General features: G+C 40.1%; 1 protein-coding gene across 6 annotated transcripts in view; it reads left to right on the top strand.

The window, feature by feature from the left end:
- Positions 1–21,749, top strand: part of KCNIP1 (potassium voltage-gated channel interacting protein 1) — a 292,230-nt gene that overhangs the window by 229,601 nt on the left and 40,880 nt on the right. The window contains exon 1 of one of the 6 annotated variants that reach the window (XM_064388280.1): positions 2,354–2,756. The exons of the other annotated variants lie outside the window; for them this stretch is intronic. The gene's annotated coding sequence lies outside the window, so the exon portion shown is untranslated. Of the gene's footprint in view, positions 1–2,353; positions 2,757–21,749 lie in introns of those variants that run through there. 6 annotated transcript variants of the gene reach the window in all.

Genomic DNA, 21,749 nt, shown 5'->3' with positions numbered 1-21,749 from the left:
AAATTCCTTCTTTTTGAAGTGACATTTGAATGTGGGTTCCCCTATCCCAGGAGAATGTGTCTCACCCCAAGAGGTACTCTTGTCCAGGTCTCTTTCAGCACTGTTGGTTGGGTTCAACCAATAGAGATAATTGTAATAGTCACAAGGCCAAAGAGCAAAAGATATTTTTTGGCAAGAGGTCTCCAAGAGTAACTTAGGTTTAGAAACCTGAGGCACAGGAAAGCAGTTTAAACTTGGGTTTGTGTGTTCGTGATGAACAGCATAATTCATGGTCCCCAAATGCTGAAGATTCACTCCAGACAGTGAATGCTTGTTAGAGGGAAGGGCCCATGTTACAGGATGGGTCCACAGGGCCTCCCCACTACCCTCCTGCTGCCTGCACAGAGTGCAGTTCTTCCAAAGCCTCCAGATGGGCCCATGCTGTGGAGAGCCTGGCCCATGATCTGGGTGGGACTTCTTCTAAGGACCTGCTCACCAAATTTAAGCAGTGCTTAGTCCTCCTCCATGCCATCTCTAAACTGATATTCAGAAATGCTTTGCCTTGGGATTTTGCTGCCATTTGAGCTATTTTACATGAAAGCCTGTGACTACAGAATGATAGTGTTTTGACACAGTGATAAAAGCCAGGAAATTCACCATCAGTGGTGGTGTTTCTCTTGCCTTCACTGCATGACTGCTTTTGTGTAGGCAGCAATTGAGTAGAAATGACAATAGCAGTTAACATAGAGCCTTCTGCTTTGGTACACATTATATCATTCATTCAAGGAAAAATGTCCATTAGGAGTAAATATTTGTATCTGAGTGATATGTATAAAAAATTGCACAGCTTGAAGAATCTGCTGTAAATATCAGCATCAATATAGGTGAGACTAGGATTTTTTATTTCCCTTGCAGGTTTTGCCATAAAAGAAGTATCCTGAATTCCTTCTCTCCTCTTCCCTAGTTTGATGTTTTCCCTGTTAAAATAATTGCTCAGAAAACTGAAGTTTAGATAATGTTCTTTACGTAATTACTATCAATTGGTTAAATAGGCCATTTTGGCATTGAATTTTTCCCCACAAAAGCCTTTGAGGTTTTGTTTATGGTTCATTACTGTTTCCAATTAACTGGGTGGGAAAAGAAATGGAAAATGCTGATTTATGTTTCATGAATGACAGCTCTCTATTTCTGGTTGCTCCATATTTGTGGTTTAAAGCCTGGTTTATTAATAAATAAATAGAATTTCTCTGTGTCTTTGATCATTGATACAATCACACAGAATACTGATTGTTTTAAAGGAGTTTCCAGTTAATCTCTAGCACATGTGCTGTATCACAAGTCAAAACATCACTTTAAAAGAACTATGCTCAGTGAATAAATACAAAAGAGGCTTGCTCTCCTGTTTGGAGTGAATGTACCATTGGTGAAAGTGATAGGTTTAACACTTATTTGGGCTGATCAGCTGTCAGGACAGACTATGAAATGTCACTCCTAAAATAGCTGCTGACAAAATTCAAACAAAATTATTTCTAAAAATTATCCTTCTTAATAGCTAGACCCAAAAACGAATAACCTCATTTTCTGAAGTCCTAGACTCTTCAGAAGTTTTGTGGATTTTGGTACCTCTTAAAGACAAGTTATTTCATTAAAACAACCAGGTTTGCCCTACTACCTAAGGAAAAAAAGTTCCCCTCAAAGACAACAAACAAAACTGAAAAAAATCAACTCCAATTTTCAACACCAAACAGTGCCAGCTCCTTTTAGGTTTTTGGTGGTTTCTGAAGATCTGCTTAATGTGAAAACTGCTCATGTAGGCCTTGGTTTCCCAGCCTGTAAGCATTTTGTCCCAGTTCATACATAGCAGGGAAATTTAAGGAGACAACTGTGTTTGGGATAAGGGTCAGCAGTTCCTAGCCACGTAACGTTTTTCTATTCTGTGTGTGCTGCGGGAAGCCTTGGATTCAGAGGCAAAGCCTTTCCCAGGCCTGTGGTACAAGCTCAGTCGAGCCCGGCCCGAGGGGCGGCAGCGCTGCCGGGAGGGGCGAGGTGGATCGGGGTACGGCCGGGCTGGGCTGAGCCCAGCCGGCAGCTCCAGCAGGGAGCCGGGCAGCGGGGCGGATCGGGGCACGGCAGGGCTGGGCTGAGCCCAGCCGGCAGCTCCAGCAGGGAGCCGGGCAGCGGGGCGGATCGGGGCACGGCAGGGCTGGGCTGAGCCCAGCCGGCAGCTCCAGCAGGGAGCCGGGCGGGACCCACGGCAGCGGGCCAGCGCCGCCAGCAGCGCCAAGCGCTCCCTCCCCCGCCCCAAGGCCGCTGACCTCCGGCTTCATCTGCCGCCAGCGGAGCCGGGCGGAGGTGGAAGCCAGGTCGCCAATGGGCAGTAACTCAGTGAGGAATAATTCCCATAACTCAGCCCACCTGTTCAGAGTTTATTTGCAGCTGGTTCCATTAAATCTGTTAGATATATTCTAGGTTCACAAACACCTGAGTGGCAGCGTGTCTCGATGTGTGTTCTGGGGATATATGTATCCCTTTATTGAATGCTTGCTGAACATTTGTTAATTTACTGTTAGTCTTACATTTGGGATTCTTTGACTATGCAGCACTTCTGCTTGAAAAAAAAAAAAAAAAAGCATTTGTATAAAGCATAGGCCCTTGTGAGGAGAGGCACTTGCCGCTGGGTGAAACCTGAGAGAGCGCTGTTGCACGAGGGGCTGGATACCAGGTCAGAACCCTTGAATAGCATGGAGGAGCACTCGGGTTCAGTAGAGCTGTTTCAGGTATGTTTGTCTTGTTTCCTCTCAAGTAAGATCATTTATTTAGTAGTCTCTTTCTCCAGATATCTTCAGGCTAAAGATTTTTTATGTGTGGCTTTCAAAACCTATTTGGTTTTGAAGTATATTGAGTGCTTCTGAAACACGTTTTTGTAAATTGTGTTTTCTTTATTTCTTATTTAGTAGTAAGTAGACTTTCTTGTTGTTTTAGTCTAGCAACATTTTGAGTTTCTTGCCAATGAGTTTGTGTAGCTGCACAGGTGGATCACGCTTCCAGAGAGCAGGAGCGCTCTGGAGCGGAACTAAATGCATTGCTTGGTTTTCACTTCAGGCAAAATTCTGGTGGACAGTAGACGTTACTTCAGACTAAATATTAGCAGCCTGGTCTGAGTGTACTCTGGGAGGTCAGCTTGTTCTGTTCCCAAAGAATATAGCAGGAGATAAAGGCAGGGGGATGAAGCAGTATGAACAGAGGCATAAACTTAGCTGCATGGTTGTCTTTTGTGAAAGTAAACAATAATTTGTTTAGGAAAAAATTTGTGGTAAAAATATTTTCTTTAATATTGTCTTAATATTTAGAATTCTTTGCAGTTGTAAAATTAGCTACCTATTATCTAAGACTGAGGATTTGGAGGAGAACAGAACAAGTCCTTGTCCTTGCTCTGTTTCTGTCTCTGCTCAAAATCCTTTGTGGTCCCTCTTCTCTAGATTCTCCAAACCTTGTCTTTATTACATTTCCTATCAGGTTAAACCACAGCTGCTATGGTACTGCAGCTGAAAGACAGAAAAGAGAGCCTTCATTAACAATGTTCAAATTGAACTGATTCATTTCTATTAAAATAATAGTGAAGGTGGAATGACTTGGATTTATACTTTTGCTTCATTTTCCACCTTAAATGGCTACTCCATGGCAATCAGGGAAATCTCTCTGGCAATGTGCTGAAACAGTTAAAAGCAAATTGTATGCATTTTGTTCAGCCCAACAGTCTGGATGTTTAGAAGATAAAGAAACATGAATGAACTGTGAAATGTATTAGAAAATGAAGGTTTTGATGAGAAGCTACCTAAAAAATCCACCCAAACTTCCATTTTAAAATATATTACAGTATTTATTCCTGCAGAGAAGTCTTATTTTTTGAATTTCTGATGGTTGTGTGGAACACATTTTTAAAAGATATTTTAATAACAGTTCACGTCTAAACCCTCCCCTCCAACTGTGGTGGGAAAAATATTCTATTGATTTTTCCTCGCTGCAAATGTAATAACCCTTGAATATTCTAGGCCAAATGTCTTTCCAAAGTGATACAAGCTTTTGGCTCCTAGATGGTTAGTCTGAGCTGAGGAAAGCTTTTCTGCAGGTGGCATTGCAAGCTCTGCAGCAGAGTTGTCACCGAGCAAACTCATTCCTTGTTTCTTTGGAGAGTGACAAGTGCTGCTTATTGTCCAGAGATTAACAGAACGTAATTTTTCTAGCCAAGGTGCATATGACACAGAAACTGCAGGTAGAGGGACTACTGCCTATGTGTGTTTGCATGTGTCTGAAGAGCATTTGTTCTAGAAAGTGTATGAAATAAGTTATATGAGGAAATGAATTGAAATTCTGGTAAACTATATGCGAAAATAATAAAAAATGGTTCTCTTGAAGCACTGACAGAAACTGATAAAGTTCAACAGACTATCATGAATGAAAGTCACAAAATGTAAGTTGTCAAGTCTAATAGCATTCACAAGCCTACTGCCATTTAAGTATAATAGAAAATTAAAATAATTCAGCTTTCACAAACATACAGCAGAGCTCCTCTGAGTGTACTGTGGTCCATATGTGTTGTCAGAAATCCTTAAAAAATATAAACTATAACGAAAAAGAAATTAACTCCAAGACAAATGATGCAAATGGAAGCATTATTCACCGCTGACCAGGGCTGTTAAACTTTTAATCTCAATTAATGATGTTTTTCCACTTTCATGCTTCTAATTCTCCCCCCTGTCCCACTGAGGGGGAGCAAGGGAGGAGCTTCATGGGGCTGAGCCGCTTGCTGCAGTTAAGTCACGACAGCAGTTTCATGCCAGCTTCGTCAATTCCAAACTTAGCATTTTTACTTTTGTATTGTTGTGGAGCATCTTTCAGAGCACATTCAGGTTGCGAGAAAGTAGTGCCTATAATTTTCTATTGTGGCTTTTAGTTGAGCTGTGAAATGCACTGCATGCGTCAATACATATGCTCATTACAATACTGGCCAGGATGGGAGCACAAAACCCATACTTATGATCTTCACCTGGCAGAAATGCTTTCCTCTGCAACACTGGTTTCTTGATCACTGTGTGTACACTGCTGTTCCTGAGGGCTGTGATGAATGTGTGTGCACAGGGCCTGGCTTGCTGCTGCTGAATGTCAGTTGATCTTGCCATGGGAACTGCTGGTCTCTGTTCCTACAGAACAGAAAAGACCTGTGATGTAGCAATGTAGTATCAGAAAAGCTGTGAAGGAAAACACAGTTTTCAGTGAAGGAAGAGGGGAAGGAAAATGCCCACATCCCATCAATGTTCAGTGCAGAGTTGGGGAGATTGACCTGACAGCTGTCTTAAAATCTGTCCTGCATTTGCTTTAATTGTTTAGTAAGTATGGGTTTTTTATTAAATGGCTTCATCTGAATGAAAGTATCAAAACCTCTTCTACATATAATGTACCAGATTGCTTAGTGACTGCAGGTATAGAAGTCTCACAGGGGAAAGGTAAGTGCAGGTAGCAGCTCTGGCTGGAGATGTAACACATATGTGCCCTTTGTGCCTGCTCTGAGGATACATGAAAGACTTTTAATCTCTAGAGCTTCTACTTATGTTTTTTTCTTAGCAATTCCCTCAAAGGATGCAACTTTCTTTATTTAATGTACGTCTCATACAAACTTAATTAGAAGGAAAAACAAAGCTTATTCTGCTGTAGCAGTGGATGGAAGCATTCAAAAATCCCAATTCATCTATTGCCAGAAGTAACAAACAATCTGATTTCTCATTTCAGTGCCACCAAATAATTCAGCATTCAAATTAATCATAGACCCCAGGAAAATCAGTAATTCAATTATGCATGAAATAAAACATGGTTTCTGTTCAAACAAGCCTGCTCATTTCTAGTATATTCTGATTCAGCATAACTTTAATATGCAATTAGCCTGCCTAGGAAGGCTGCTCACAGCAATGCATTGATGGCAAAAGTGCAGTACCTGTGTCCTCAGACCAATTTTCTTGTTTGGTTTTTCCTTTATGACTCAGATAACAAAGAACTGAAAAAGGATCATGTAGGTAATAAAGAACTGAAGCATCTAAAAGTAAAAAAGCAACTAAGTCCAACATGTGTGATTGACAGCTGGGATCTGCAGAGAGAAGCTGCAAGTTCTTGTTCCATCGGTTTGAAGCTGGAACTATGGAATTTTACCCATAAAAGCTCAAGTGCAGATCAGCTTGATGACATAAAGGGTCACAAAAGAGATCACTCAAACTGTGGCTCCAGTGCTTCATTATAGCTGCTGGGACCTAGTACTTAGTAGATGAAAGCTTTTAATTATACTTATGTCATCACACCTTGTCTCATTTGGGGTTTTGTGCCTTTCTTATAGCAAACTGAAGTCCATTCTCATTTATTGAAGGTTTTAGCAATAGTTCTGTACAGTGTGAAGATCACTTCAAGAGTAATGAAGTTTTTTTGCACGAATAAGTGATTGTCAGGATTGATGTTTGAGCTGCTTGAGGACAAAAGTAACTTCTCTGATGTTGCTTGTGAGGTGAGTAGGCAAACTGGGAACAAAACTTCTATCTAATATCTACATATCGGGATCAGTCTTTCTTTTCTCATTTTGTCTCTCATTTATTTTTCCTTCAACAAAATCAAAACCAAACCTTTTCAACCCAATCCTATTAAGAAATCTAATTAGTGCTACAGCTTGCAGGGCACTATTATCGTGTTGACTTTTAATCATGCTACTGTGAGAATGTTTTTCCTGAGCCCTGAGTGTTACAGAATAATTAGGTTGAACATGCTGAGGCAGAAAACTTTTCTTAAAACAGAAAAAAAGTCTTCAAAGTATTGTGTATTTACTAGTTGCTTATGAGATGTGGTAAGAAAAAAAGATAAGTGAGCTATCCAGACTGGACAGATGACCTTAATGTTGACTTATTTGTAGCAGTCCTCCATGAGTGGAACAGATTGTCTTGTGTCAGAAAGTGCAAGCTGACTAATAAAATTAGCTGAAGGACTCCAGAATTGAGCCTCCTTTGAAAAAGGACTGACCACAGTTTTCAGGGGTCTCTGGAGGTTTGTGTGATTGCTTCCTATGGCTGTGTCTTAGTTATTAAATGCTTTCTTTTAATTAAACCATAATTTGTCTGGTAAGTACCACTTTCACTTGGTTTTTAATTAGGGAAAAAATTGTGCTGTGCATTGCTGAGCATTCAGAGGATACCAAGTCAAGAATAAAGAATTGTACAAACAGAATGTCAAACCTTGTGAGTGTTCCTTCATCCACCCCTTCCCCAGACCTCATTTCTACAGCTGGATTTTGCTGTAGTTGTCATGGCTATAGTATCTATTAACACTGCCGGCATGAAAAAAGTACCAAAATTTTCATCTTAAGTCCCCTGTAGAATAGGAGTTGGGAAGAATAGAATGGATGGGAGAGGCGGGAGGATGGGGGAAAATTCTGGAAAAGTCCTGTCTTCAAGAGTCACCCTGCCTTGCAGAGTAGAGCCTGAGGAATGCAAGGGCTGTCCTGGCCCTGCTGTTTCTGCTGTCACTGTGGCTGAGTGTCCTGAGCCTGGGGAGGGAGGAGCTGCCTTGCAAAATGGATATTTTTACTTTTGAACATTTTAAGTGTATATTTTGTCCCACAACAGTTCCTTTTTGTAAGACAGTAGAAGTGATCCCCTTTCAAGGGGTAGAGAATAGAATTAATATATTGTATCACCAGCAACTTGGGACAGATTCCCTTAGCGTGATGGACTCATCAGGCAGAATCAGAGGCTGCCAGAAGCCTGTGCTTGTCTCCTCAGTCTCTCAACAGAAGCAAAAGGACAGAAAGCCACTTTTGCCCTTACAGTTCACTTCTACCATCCAAACTGCCTGGATTTAGCCACAAATTTTAGTTTTTATTTATGCTACAAATGCTGGGGGCAGGGAAGGTGGGGCAGCAAAAACCACTTGTATATAAGGCTTGGGGATCTAAATTTGGGGCTGGGGGAGGTGAGAAAATCTTGGTGCTTTGGCAAAATTTGTTGCTGTGAAGTACTAATTTTCTGACTTTTTTTTTGTTATTTCTGCTGCCCTTTTCAGTAAAGGGGTCTCTTCCCAGCCCCAAAATTCTGCTCTGGGCTTTTGTTGTAGATAATAAAAAGTTGGTGGAGGGTTTTTTAGTCAGCTGAAAGAGCACCATGCCAATTTTCAGAAAACTGTTGTCATTACATGATTATATAAACTGTGTAGCTTTTCTGCTATTTTTTAAAGTTTCATTCTCTTACTGAATTACTACAGTGACACTTAATCTTGTGTAAGCCAAGGCCTTTTTGTTTAATATTATTACAAGTCGTTAAACCAAAGCATATATAGATAAATTCAGTATAAAACAGTGAACAAGTTCTTTGAATTGTGAGTTATGAGAGTGTGTTTGAGAGATTTACATTGTTTTTTGTTTTCAAGTGTGACTTGGAAAATGGATAAATATGAAGACATCAAGCTGTTTGACTCCAATTTGTTTAGAATTATTTATGTGCACTTCCCATACCACTGCATCAAACTGTCTTATGAAGTAGAAGGCAGGACTACTTGATTTCAAAAAACTTCCGTGACCTTTCCAGAGTATTTATGAGCTGAAATAACGAGTGTCATTGTGCAGGGTAACTCATGAGGTGCTGAAGTCAGTAGAAGGTTGCTTGTTGACTTGAGCACATTTTAGATCCAATACTGGAACAGGCTGATTTGATGGGTTGTGGAGTCTGCGATGGAAATAGCCTGACTCTAAACTACCCTGCTGTAGTTTACCCAGCTCTGAACAGTGCTTTCTATCATCTTCCTAACATCAGCTGGTCTCTGATATTCTGTAAGAAAAAAAAGATGTTAGTGCCTCAATCATATGCTAAAAGAATGAGGATATGAAATTGCAAAATTAAGTATTTAACAGAAGAAAGAAAACTTAAAGTGAATGTTATATTTTTCTTGGAATAAATCAGGCTTTTCTGATATAGTCTGATGAAATAAGAAGTGTAAGGATGACTTCATGATTGTTCTGGCAGGGGGCAAAGGAAGTTTGCAAACTTCTGTTATTCTGTGTGCTGCTTATAATGGGGAATGAGATTTGCCCTCTCTGCATGTGATTAGTTTCCTTTGGACATGTAGTAGAGATAGACATCCTGATTTCAATTGTCCTTGTTCATGATAGATTAAATGTTGGTTCTCTCATTACCAGATAATAACTTGGATTTACCATCTGTGAAATAAGACAGTCTTACTCCAGTTGTCACTGGCTGGGGGAGCTCTTCTCTGTCTGCTTTCACAGCTGGATGTAGTCCATGTTCTTGCTGATAATACCAGCAAAGACATCAAGCACAGAAATATCCTGGCTCAGACTTTGCTGGGTAGTGAGGTGCTTTGCAAAACTTACCAGTGCCATCTTCAACAACATGGAAGATTTATGTTTACTGCTGTAAAACTTCTAAAGTCAGACATAAGCTGAAGTGTAGGTGTGTGTTATGATCCCCTCAGAGTTGGGCTTCTGTGGGCAGAGGCTCTCATATGACGGTGTTTGCAGCAGGTCTGTGACTTCTGGGCCATCTGGCTTCAGTTGGAAATTCCCAATATTTATTCCCTGTGTGCAGAGGTAGTAAGATGCAATTATCTTCTTAAAGAAGGTGACTTCTATGGCCCCCCAGAAGTATGAGGGGAAAGGGTGTTAATATGCTGTTGAAAATACCCTGCACAGGAAACAGCCCTCAGCCATGCAGCCTTCCACTCCAGCTTACTACTCATGGGGAAAAAAAGGCTAAATTCAAATATTTTTCCTGAGCCTGGTGAGCCTGGATTTGTTCCCTCTCACATGAAGTTATGCATAAAAAGTCTGCAATCTGCACTGGAATCTGGGCAGGTTTAGGGGAGGTAGAGGATTTCTAGACAAGCAAAACTGCGTTGCCTGAATCACTGGAATTATTTTATTTTTAAGATTCGCTGTCCTTCTCTCTCTCATGTCAAGCACAAATTAGTCCTTCAGAGAGTAATTTGGAAACAATGACTGTGTGACAAGAAGGTACAATGTGAAATGCATGGTACTTTTGTTTTCAGTTAATTAGAAACTTGAGATCTCTCATTACTAATAAAGCTTCAGGTTTCTGTTCTTTGAAGCAGACAAATTTCTAATCAGGCATAATTACTGAGAAGAGTTCCTTGGCTGGATCCATTAACTTACCCTCCTCTTTTGGTTTTTTCCCCCCTCTCCTTTTCCTCATGTCTTGGACTGAAGGCAGTAAAATATGTAGCAAACCTCCAATAATTACCTGAATGGCAGATATTTAATAGCTTTATAATGTGTCTGAGTGAAGATTATTAAATCTGCTGTACTAAGCTTTTCAGCTGCAGCTGTTTTATTCTGTCTACCTAGAACTTTAAAAAATTTTCTGCGCAAAAGAAGCGTTACTTTCCAAGTACATGCTAATTACTTGTCCATTTGTATTGATGTTGGACATAATTTGTGAAAAATTCTTACATAGTGCCTGCCCTTGAATGTTTTTCTGGGTAGACCACAAAAGGCAAATGCCTCCTTATTGTTACAGACTGCCTTTCCCTGTGTCACTTTAAAATTTACTGCTTTCTCCTGAGAAGTGAAAAATTATGCATTTCAAGCATTTTCCAAGGGGACCTTACTTATTTCCTGAGCAGCCTGAAGTTTGTTCTCCTCATGTCCAGAGCTGAGGTTTTTCTGGCACTTTTCCTCCTGTCACCAGAGATTTTAAACTTGATGGCTCTGTGCTTGCCATGGCCAAGTCAGCCCCAGTCTCTACTCTGCTCACAATCCACTCTGTTGACAAGGAGGGCATCTTTCCCAGTCGGCTCCCTTAGGACCTGTTCCATAAAGTTGTCTTCCAGGTTTTTTAGCAATCTTCTGGCCCAGATTATACCAGCTCTCTGATGTTCTCAGTTAATTTCTGGAAAGTAAGTCAGAATGGCTTTGTGGATGTTTGCTTGGGTAAAAGTAAAGGGTCTCAAGAGCTACCTGTAAGGTTTAATGAGCTGCAGTCCGTTGTGACTTGCTCAGTGTTGAGTTCAAGTGTGATCATTGTTCAGCAGAATTTCAAATGGGCTTATGAAAATTACTCCTTGAAATGAAATCCTGATGGGAGAACCTGCTGCTGGCCTGTGCTCTGTTTTTGTGTTTGCCTGGTGTCACCTGCAGGGGGAACAGAATTGCTTGTGATGGGTACTGCAGATTTAGACAAAAAGTACCTGGTGTTAGGCTATACTCCTCTATGTGTGGAGGTATTTGCGTTTAGATAGATGCTTTAGATCCATCCTCGGTCTTGAGCTGCTTATTAAGGCTATTTTTAACTTTGTCTTTGAAATGCATTTTCCCTCAGGGGTGGTTCAGTCAATTGACACATTTCTTGAAACAAAGGCAGGCATCTCTAGGTAGAATTAAGCAATAAGCAACATAGGTTCGGCTGGCACATGTGACATGGATAAACTGGCTTTTATCTGATGATTCTCTTCTTGTTAGTCTTGATTTATCACTCAGTTTTCATTTTTCCTTCTTTCTTTTGTCTTGTTTTTTTCTCCCTTTGTGTATTCTTCTGACTTGTGTTCTGAGGCTGACTAAAGGGTAAGACTACTCAACAATGAGCAAGGAATAGTGAATTTTCAAATCATTGATTTTGAACAAAAGGAAAATACTTTAGTAAAGAAGTAACTGAAAACAGTATAAAACAGTATTGTAATTAGGAAAAAAAATGAAGGCAAAGGTGTTTATGAACCCAAACCTGAATAATTTTAACTTAGGGGTTCAGAAAGAAGGCAGAGTACCAAACTAAACGGCTTCAAAAACTCAGAAAACCTAACCTCTGTCCCTAGCTTTCCTTCAAAATTCTGGGAAACATTATTTTGCTTCCTTTAATTTTTTTCTTACTAGAATTTTCTTTGTCAAATAGTCCAAAACTGTAGGTAAAGGTTCTATAATAGTAGTAATTATCTCCTGTGTGGTGTTTACCTAACATGAATTTCTACCAAAACAATTTTCCCATTTGCTTTCTTTTGCTGCTATTTACTTATTACAAAGGTTGTGTGACACTTTCTCCCCTTTCTTAATAATTTGGTACATTTTATTCTGCTGTGCAATTTAAACCTCATTTAAGCAATGTACCGTATAAACCATATCATCCAGAATTGGAAAAATTATCTGCAGACACACTACAAAAGTGCAGTTCTCAGGACTTAGTTCCATTTCATTACAGCTGTGGAGACCTTTGCTTCTCAAGAAATAATCCAATACTGTAAGAAGCCCCATTTGCAGTGCCAGTTCTTCAAACAGCTAGTGAATATTTCCTGCTGATCACATAGATGTTAAAGCAGGTTTTATGGCTTGACTTATAAGCAGAAACTGAAGCAAAACCAGCTTATGATTTTTTTTCCCTTCTTTAATCCTAAGAAGGAAAGGAGGCAGAGAGGTGAACTGATAACTTAGAAAAAAAATTGCTGTGAAAGGGAATTTAGCACTCTTTCTCTGTAAGTGGTTTTCAGGCAGAACTGAAGAGCTGCTATTCTTACACTCCTTGAATACATCAGGCTTGAGCTATACATCATATTTGAGCTAAGACCCAGCAACAGGCAAATAAAAAGGTCTGACTGAAGCGTTCCTGTAACTGCCCTTTGCCTTCACTGATTTTTGCTATGTATTGAGCACATGTTCTGTTGGTAAAGCAGGGTCTTAAAGGAGCTTTCTAAGATAGCTCCAAATAGTACATCCTGAATATTTTGATACACAAGGCTTACTCTGCATAGAGATTTATGCTGCCAAGCCTTGCATTGATCTGAGCCAGTTCATCACTAGTTTAATGTTCGGACTACTACTTAAAATTACCCATCTTCTGTATAATGGCAGCTGGCTCTGGGCAAACCTGTCAGAAGCTGAGTCCCTCCAGCTTTCATTGGCTGTGCAACATGGGTCAGCTCTGGAGTGTGCTTGCGACTGCACCAGATGTGTCTTCCTGAGTTTTACCTCTCCCACCTTTTTCTGCAATTACAATTAGCTGGAAAGCAGAGGCTAGGAGGAGAAGTTAATGAAATGAGAACATGCAACTTCTAATGACTTATATCTAAGATAATTGGTTAATTACAGAAACTTGTTAATTCCCCATTACTGGAACTACCTTCCCCTGATGGCATTTTTGGTAAATGATTTCTCTATTAAAATGGAAATGTTGGTATGTGGCTTTCCTAAGTCACAGCAAACCCACAAGATAATGTGCCTAGCAGCCGATGTCTTACTGAGCACCATTATATAAAGGGGACCCCAGCCTGGGGCCTCTCTGGAATGCAGTCTGCTGAAAATGTATTTATTTCCTATCTGTTGGCAGAGTAGACCAGAACTATTTTTCAAGGAACTTACTTTAAAATTATGCCAATGAGACCCGGGGAAGGGATCTAGCGTGATCCCAAATGACCTCCTGGAAGGCAAGTGTCCTTGTCAGCATGTGAGGAAATTGGCAGCGAGTTGCTGAACTCTGAGAGGCTGAAATTTATATGAAGAGGTTGTTAATATTTTGTGACATATAGTTATTTCCTAGAGCTAAGGCTTACACCAATACTAGTTCTTGTTTCATGGCTTCAGTTTGCTCTGTTGTGTTTCACACTGAACTTTGCTCAGTGAGTGCTCTATGCTGTAACTTCCCAGTGTTGCACAGCACTGAGCACACTGGTGGGGAGAGCCCTCTGAGGCAGCACTGTTACCTGCCTGGGAGAGGGGAGCAAAGCCACAGCTCAGGGCAGGTGGGCCCCTGAACACACTAGGCCATTCTCGTGTCTGTGACTTGGCTGTGATTTCATAACTTCTCCCTGCACAGCAACTAGGTTTCTGAAGGCTTGGGCTAACATATATCTTTCCTCTCTTTTTGTGACAGCCTGCAGCATGTTAGGAACAAGAAAGGGCTGTCACCAACCACCTTTAGTTATTGCTTCACACAAGTAACAGCATTTGTGTGAGTCACCTAGCAGTAATTGAGGAGTATTGTACCAGTGGTGACAAAAAAAACCTCAGCCAGGCAAGAATAATGGCAAAAAAAGGACAATTCCAGTATCTAAGTGGTGTTGACTTAGATATGCCCAAGAGAAAAGTAAAGGTGATAGAAATAAATAAAGAAATAAAGGTGACCAGCAAAGCCAAACTATGAGGTGTTTTATGGTTAGTCAGGCAAAATACAGGTGTGCAAAAAAGGACTTCCCATACCTCCAATGCAGGTCATAAATTGCCAGCTTTGTGTGTTTGCAACCAGCCAGCCCCCAGCAAGTCACAGTGTGCCTGTGTGGCCCTGGTGATTCATTTGTGTGTGTCCAATACAGAGTGTGGTGAGTTGATTCTGCTTCACTGCTGTGTGGATATGCAGGTGGGACTCTGCATCCTTTCCCTGCAGCATACTAAGAAAGAACTGGATTGGAGAAATTGGTCTCATGAAGGCTCCAGCTCAGCCTTTGCAATTTCATCATGATCCAAGGTGCAGTTTTACTTTCAAGTACAGCTGCAGTTTAAGATTTGTCAGCTTAGCTTTTCTTAGCACAAAACAAAAGCTTGTCAGCTTTGTGGCACAGTTAATTCCCCTGTTGCAGTACTTTGGAGTTATAGCAGAGACTGAAGCAAAGTCAACTGAGTGTCTGTGCGGTTAACATCACCGTAAACAGTAATAACCAGAACCCTCAGTTGACATTTAAAGTTTAAAGCTGTTGTATGGCATTTCCTAGTCTGTGTGCTGTCTAATGCCCCCTCCGAGCACAATTACTGTATAAACTGTACAGAATGTATTGAATAAATATGCCAACTTCACCTTCTCCTTCTAGAGTTGTAACAGTGAAACTTTAGTAGGTATGTTAATTGAGAAGATGCTATTTCATTCTTAACTGAATCTCATAAGCACTCTTCTGTGGTTCAGGAAGATATATATGTATATATAGTACACTGGAAAATAGTTTACACCCAGGTCTGAAGAAAAATAAATATTAATGCTTACTGATGGTTATATCCCAACAACAGGCTGCCTACTTGGTATCCAGGAGAAACACACAGGAATTGAATTTTTCTGTGGCTTAGCACAGAAAATCGCAGCTTTGCAACCTGGGCAACATACTGGAAAATTCCTTCCTGTTTAGATCAGTTATTTTAGCAGAATCCATGCCAGTTTGCCCATGTGTGAAATCAAGTGGTTTTCCACTTTGCTGTTTTGATGATATTGGAGCTAGCAGCTGAAACAGGATTAGTGCACTTTGTGGAACTGGATGATTTCAGAGGCTTGCAAATAGTTTTCAGGCTCACAAAGGTTCACATATTCACAAATATTTTTATGTACTTTTTCCAAAAAAAACCCTCCCATAATCATGATGTATGAGATTTTCATGATTCCTTAAGATTCAGATGCACTTTTCTTCTAATCTAAAAGCAATCCCTCTTGCAAGCAGCCCATACAGCTGAAATGGTCAAAGTACGCAGAAAGAAACTAATGCTGCCAGCTGAGCCTCTGTTCCAGCCTGGTTGTAGGCAATAGTCAGTCTGTAAAGGCCACCCCTGACAGTCAAGTGTTGTACCAAGCAGTGAGAATGGTGGGCAACAAATATGGTGTTTTCCCAGTATAGTTCATCCAGCTTCCCTTAAGCAAACTAAACATTTATATAGTAGCTTGAATGCTTGCATTTACATCACCCAAGTGCTATAATTCTCTCTAAGAAGCCTAAACTGACAGAACAATTTCATTATTTGCCGCAAAATTTAAAGATTTTTTTGCCTGCCTTAATTTCCCATATGTAAGCTTGCATGCTTTTCTTCTGCAGGGAAGCATCCTTCAGTTCCCAAGGCCCAATGAAAATGAGATCTTGCTCAGTAGTTTGTTATCAAGTAGAGTGGTTTGGATGTGTGCCATCTTTTTTTCTCTCTAGAAACAGCAGAGGTATATCTAGAAAGATATCTCTAGAATTCATATCAATATTTTTGCTCAAAACGTACCTGGAAGGTAATCCTAATAGAAACCCAAGTGTATTGTAGTACATGTTTTCCTGATGACTAGCAAGAGTTAATAGTAATTAGCTACTTGCTGTGAATGTAAAATGCTTAAGGATAGAGAAATCTCAAGCCAAGGATTCTTCAATGTACTGAAGAGTGTTTCGTGTTTTACATTAACAGTACTGTTATCTACAATACCTCCGGACATAATTTGGCGTCATTGCTGGATTTTGGGTTTTTTGTTTGCCTGAAAGCACTCTGAACAGAAAAAGTACTGACAAGTGAAATACCCTTTTATTTCATCTAAGTGTATTGCCCTCCAGGCCTGAGCAGGGATGTATTTGAGCAGCAGCAACGTATGCACTGATGCATCCATAGATATGTAGTTTAATGATGGCAATTAAGCTTTGCACTTTTTTCATGAGAATGTAACTTGCAATTAATTAATAAGCTGTAGTTTAATTAAATTGCAGGGAGAATAGGGAAAGTAATGTCCTCTGTCATATTCTTTTCCATTAGTTAGGATGTGTTCCAATCAGCAAATTGACAGGAATGTTTAAGTAGAGGCAAAGGTTTATGAAAATTTCCAATTAATAGTATAGACCATTGTGAAAATATCTAGTTAATTGAGATGGACATATTTGACCAAATTTTCATTAAAAATGCTCTTTGGGTAGTCCATTGTAGTGTCCTGGAGAACAGTGGTCTTCCTGTACTTGAACTGATTGAAATTTAGGTTGATAGGGAACTGCTCCAACACTTTTCACAATGGATTTGGCCTTTCATCTCTGTACTTTGCATGCTGTGTATTTGATTTTCATCAAGAAATGTCATAGTAAAACTGATAATGCTCATCACATGGTTGTTTACATATGGACACCTAGGGGAAACTACTTGGCTCACGCTGCCAGGGTCAGGAGTGTGCTGCTGTAGAGCAGCTGTTCTGGAGAGCTCTGGGGTAGGAGTCTCTGAAATTGCTGGTATTCTGCAGACAGTGGCAGAAGCACTCCAGTCCTGTGCTCCTGTGCTTCTAAGATGTACTGAACTCTGTCCTTAATTCTGGAACCTGGTTTTATCCCATTCAGCGCTGGGATTAGCCTAAGAGGTGTATAATTCCTTCAAAGGGTGAGCGCCTCTGCAATAAAATCCAAAATTTTTCATGCAGATGAATGTTTCTCCTATCAAGGCTCTCAAATGTCTTACTTTTTTTGGAAATATGTTGGGGTTTGAGTTTTGCATGTTGAAGGCCTTTGAAGAAATTCACCTACACACACACACGCATACACAGAGCTATACTTGTGATACCATCTTAGCCATGGAACTGTGATTCAAGAGGACTGTGGAATACTTGGAGAGTATTCTGCCTGCTCAAGTGTGCATGATAACATGCTTGGTCATGGAATATTTTAGATACATACAAGACACATGAAGGAGGTTTATTATCTGAGGCTGCTGCTTAGCTTTAACATCCTAAGTATAGTTTCTGTCATGCGCTTTTCATGTGCTTTGTTTCCATGAAAGTCAGCCTACCTGTGTCATGTCAATGAAGCTGAATTTCACTAGTGGTGCCACTAGAGGAGCAGTCAAACTCTAACTCGTAAATCAGGGACAGTCTGGTTAGCTGTGAGAGCTGACCCCTCTACTCAGTACAGGTTACATGGAGCTGCTGCCATAACCTTATAGAGGGAGCACTGCTGGCAAAAGCAAAACCAACCCTCTTTCCAGACAGCCCTGTAAAAGTTCTCCTACGCTCTGTGTGCTTAGAACTACAGCATAAACTGGCATTTCAGCTTTTGCTGCCTGTGTTTCACAAAGTACTTTAGAAAGTTTGACTTCAGACATTAGCTATATAAATGGATGTTTTTGTTTGCTGAGAGTTTTGCTGCTTGGTACAGATTTCAAAAAATTTTGGGATGGTGTAATTTGAGGCTATGATGTATCTAAAATAATGTGGTACTACTTCATAATTCACTGTGTTGTATCTAAAATATTGTTAGTTTCATACAGATTCATAATTCTTTCATTAATTTATTCCTCTCATCTCCTAGTAGTTGTGGCACTATCTAGTATAATTATGCAAATAACTAAGTAAATTAAAACTTCTGAGTTGGGTCTAGAACAGGAATACAAATTACAGATGATAAAATAAAAACCTAAGAGCAACTATTGCATAGATGGTAAAATGAAGATGAAATGCCAGCAGAGTCAACAAAATTATCTAAAGGCAATTCCTCATACAACAGTTCAGTAAGTGAAACAAATATAGGCTTATTTAGAATATTGTATACATGTATTCATCGCTTGAGATCACTTAAAAATAAGAAATCTAGAACAGCAGGAAAAATGGTGAGAAAACCATTGAGAAAAACCTGGTGAGCTTAATGTAACACACAAAGAAACAGTGTCTTCAAGTGGAGTGTTTTTCAGTGCTTAGGCCTGTTGTTACTAAGAAAAATGTATGAGATTACCTTTACTGGGCAATATTTTTTATAGTTCTTATGCAAAAATGAGGGCATAATTTAGTATGTCACTAGAGTGCAAGTTAAAAATGCACTAAGCAAAGTGATTCTTTAGTTTGCCTAAAAAATAGTTTGCCTAAAATCTCTCTTAAAAATAGAGAGATGGGTAAATAAGGGGGATATCTTGTTTGGAGACCACCAGAGCTGTGATGAGTCCACTGCAGCCTGAATTGATAGCAGAGGCTTTGAGCTTTGTGCCTCTTAACTGCTTCCAGAGCCTGACAGTGATTGCCAGTGCAAGGGAGGTGTCACATCTCCTCTTGCTTGTGGCAGAAATCCAGTCAGCAAAAAACTGCCCCTCCAAAACACATCTGTCTCCTGGTTATTTGTGGTGTTTGGCAGCTTCTTTTGGCTACTTGTCAGTCATCAGTGATGCTGGTGAGGTATGCTCACCTCTGATACAGGTTCTGGGGGAAATGCTTAGCTGGGAGTGAAGCTCAGCACAGATTGGCTGCATGGACTCATGCAGTGGCATTTTCCCTTTTTGGGGAATGAGCCGCCAGAAGAATTGAAACATCAAGTTTTTTATTTTTGAGAAGTGTCTTGTTGTACATAGTCCCATCCCAGTCCCTCACAGATCTGTTCTTCCCATTTCATGCCCTTATGCATCATTCCTTGTTTCAGCCTTGAAATACCTTATGTTTCTTCTTAACTTTTCACCTTCTCTGCCCTACTCCTCTTTTCCTCGCAGCATATGTCCTCCTCAGCTTTCACTGGCTGCTTAAAAGTAGGACAATGAGAAGTGTCCTGCAGCCTTTCCCTGTCTCATCTCCTAGCAGAGCTGAGGTCATTAAGTGATTGCTAACAGTCCATCCAGCCTCAGCAACAGCCGAAAGGACAGTAAGTTTGGTGCTGGAGAACTTTCTTGGGACCATCCTGAGAGCAGACACTGCATTTCTGCAAGTCTGAGAGTGATGTGTGATCTCAGAGGAGGCTGCTGGGTTTGCTGCTGTGGTTTGTGTACTTGGGTTGGTTTACAAATAAAAATTTAGAGAAACAGGTGAAAACTAGAAGGGGAAAGTTAAATAGAGCTTGTCAAGGATATTTAACAGTTGTGAGAGGTTCTTATTAATTTTTCATCAATTATATATTGCCTCTATTGCAGTTTCAGACTCTGCATGTGAACTGTGGCTCAGGTTAGTCCTTCAAGGTTCCTTGGTTTCTTTGTTAGTTGCTGTTCTTCTCATGACCTGGGTGTGCATTGCTAGCACTCACTCAGCTTTTGCCAGTATGAGCTCCAGGGTAAAGCAAGTCCTCACTTCAAAGTGGGATGTGCTTGTCTGTGCTGCCAACTCTTCTGGAAAAAGTCAGGAATGATAGATTAGATTTCTGGAACCTTTCAGAGCTATTCCTGTGTGTTGTGAAGTTGACGTAAATTGTGCCAATAGGCCCACAGAAGACTGGGAATCACTGGCTTGAGACAGTCCTCTGAAACGGGGGTCCTCCTGCTTCTCCTCATGGGTCCATGGGTCCTTGGATCCCCCAACAACCTACCATTGTCAGCAAGCAGGGAGATTCTGATAGCACAAAGATAGCAGCACCTTCACATGCATCAGAAGAACTGAACTAAGGGGGGAATGTTGAAGGAATTATAGCTGGTTTTGTTATAGCAGAAAAATTGATATTATGTCAGGACAAGTGTTCATCTGCAACTTATTTCCCTATGTTCACACAGCAAGGAAATGGCAGCTGAAGAACTGATTTCTTTATTCCCAGCTCCCTGGGTAGCACCAATAGAAAAGTATCCCAATTTCTGTGTTATCCAAACTAACTAAGGAGATATTTGTGGTTCCTCTATCCTTATACTGAATGTACCTCTACTGACAAAAATAATATGTAGCAATTAGCCAGGACTATAAAAAAATTATTCTAGCTGGTGGATAACTGCTGGGAAATACCAATGTAATATGAAATCCAGTTAATTTGCAGGCAGAGGGGTCAGGCTGGAATTGTAGTGGTGCAAATGGGCAGGGACCTGAGCTCATTGGCACTGAATGGCTGTGGAGACTTTTTGGACTTGCTCTAAATCATCACTTATTTAAACACCAAACTTCTAAATTTGCTCACAGCTTTGGTTTGTTTTTTGGGGTGTTTTTTTTTTGTTTGTTTGTTTGGGGTTTTTTTGTGGTTTTTTTTGGTGGTTTTTTTTTTGTTTTGTTTTGGGGTTTTTTTCCAATTGTAGTCAGTAGTTATCAATAAGTGGTTTTCTCATTACACAATTTGCAGATGACACAAATTCTTTGGGGCTAGTGAGATCCAGAGAAATCTGAGAAATATAGATGGGTGTGAACAGGACAGAGAAATGACTGGTGACCAAGGCAAGCTGATAAAAATCCTTCCATTTAAGCAGTAAATATCATTGCTTGGGACTAGGTAAGTCAAAGTCAGTCACAAGAAAGGCCTAGTTTTCATTTTGGTTTGAATGATGTTAAATCAAATTAGCAACAAAACCAGCTAACTTTATATACACACAAAATAACTCATTGGATATATATGTATGGAATAGTAAATTCATACTCTTGATGCTGCCATGCTGTGAAAGCCGCTTCTAAGACATGATGCTGCTTCTAAACCAAATCACAGGTGGACAGGCTTCAGAAATCTGAAGTGGAAATAGGTTTATGGACAGCAGCCGTGTGAGAAGACTGTTCAGGACTTCTGAGTGTCAGAAGATAGGTAAACAGAGCTGTTCTGGGGGTTTAGGAAATAATGTACTCTACAAGAAGGATCATTCAGATGTCATTCTTTATCATAAAATAACAGCAAAGGAATAGTTCATGAAAATTACAAAAATCTAATATTTAGAGTTTTAAACCAGGCAAATCACAGAGTACCACCAAGTTTTCTTAAAGGTATTGGTAATGAGAACATGTCATGCTGCATTTGTATCATGCAAAATGAGGAGACAAATCCTCCTCTTCATAAATGGAAATCTGTTCCAAATAGCTTGGTCATTGGAGAAGCTTCTGCTGAGAGGAATATTATTCTCCATTTTGCTGTGAATGTTTCACCTGTTTGATGCATTATTTCCCCCAACCACTTTTAAGAGCTGATTATAGATTACACAAATAATTTATATGATTCATCATAGCAATTCTTTTATTACCAAAAAAGACTTTTCATTGCATGTTATTTTGATTGATCTTTATGAAGTTCCCACTTACATTCTCGGAGTGCACATGTTGTGCATACCTTTTCTGCAGCTAATTGAGGCATTCAACTCCTTTTGCTGCATATGAGAGATGTGTACAGTA

The sequence above is a fragment of the Passer domesticus genome, chromosome 13 (genome assembly GCF_036417665.1).
Source record: "Passer domesticus isolate bPasDom1 chromosome 13, bPasDom1.hap1, whole genome shotgun sequence".
Classification (NCBI taxonomy): domain Eukaryota; kingdom Metazoa; phylum Chordata; class Aves; order Passeriformes; family Passeridae; genus Passer; species Passer domesticus.
Note: the sequence above shows the minus strand (reverse complement) of the source record. Positions and strands in the feature narration are given on the sequence as shown.